At 35.0% G+C, this 263-nt stretch overlaps 1 pseudogene; it reads right to left on the reverse strand.

The window, feature by feature from the left end:
* On the reverse strand, positions 1-84 carry LOC113473830 (annotated as a pseudogene; the record flags this gene model as incomplete).
* Positions 85-263: the final 179 nt, after the last annotated feature.

The following is a 263-nucleotide window of genomic DNA, read 5'->3' on the forward strand; positions in this document are numbered from 1 at the left end:
TCATCGTGACTGAGGGGCTGGAAACTATAAAAGTTTGTCAACCTGAAGATATACTACAGAAATGATCCTGTGAAGTATGATCTTAATTCAACAATGTGTTATCTGAACGTTATGTTCGGAAGAGGAAAAGTATAATGATGAGAAGTTTTACATTGTATTATAAATACAGAGCTAACACAGCACGTTATGTGTATTGCGTATTGCATATTCTATAGTCAACAACATGGAAGGTGAGGTGACTCATCAATGTTCTCATCACTAAT

Source organism: Diaphorina citri, unplaced genomic scaffold (genome assembly GCF_000475195.1).
Source record: "Diaphorina citri unplaced genomic scaffold, Diaci psyllid genome assembly version 1.1 scaffold123545, whole genome shotgun sequence".
Classification (NCBI taxonomy): Eukaryota; Metazoa; Arthropoda; class Insecta; order Hemiptera; family Psyllidae; genus Diaphorina; species Diaphorina citri.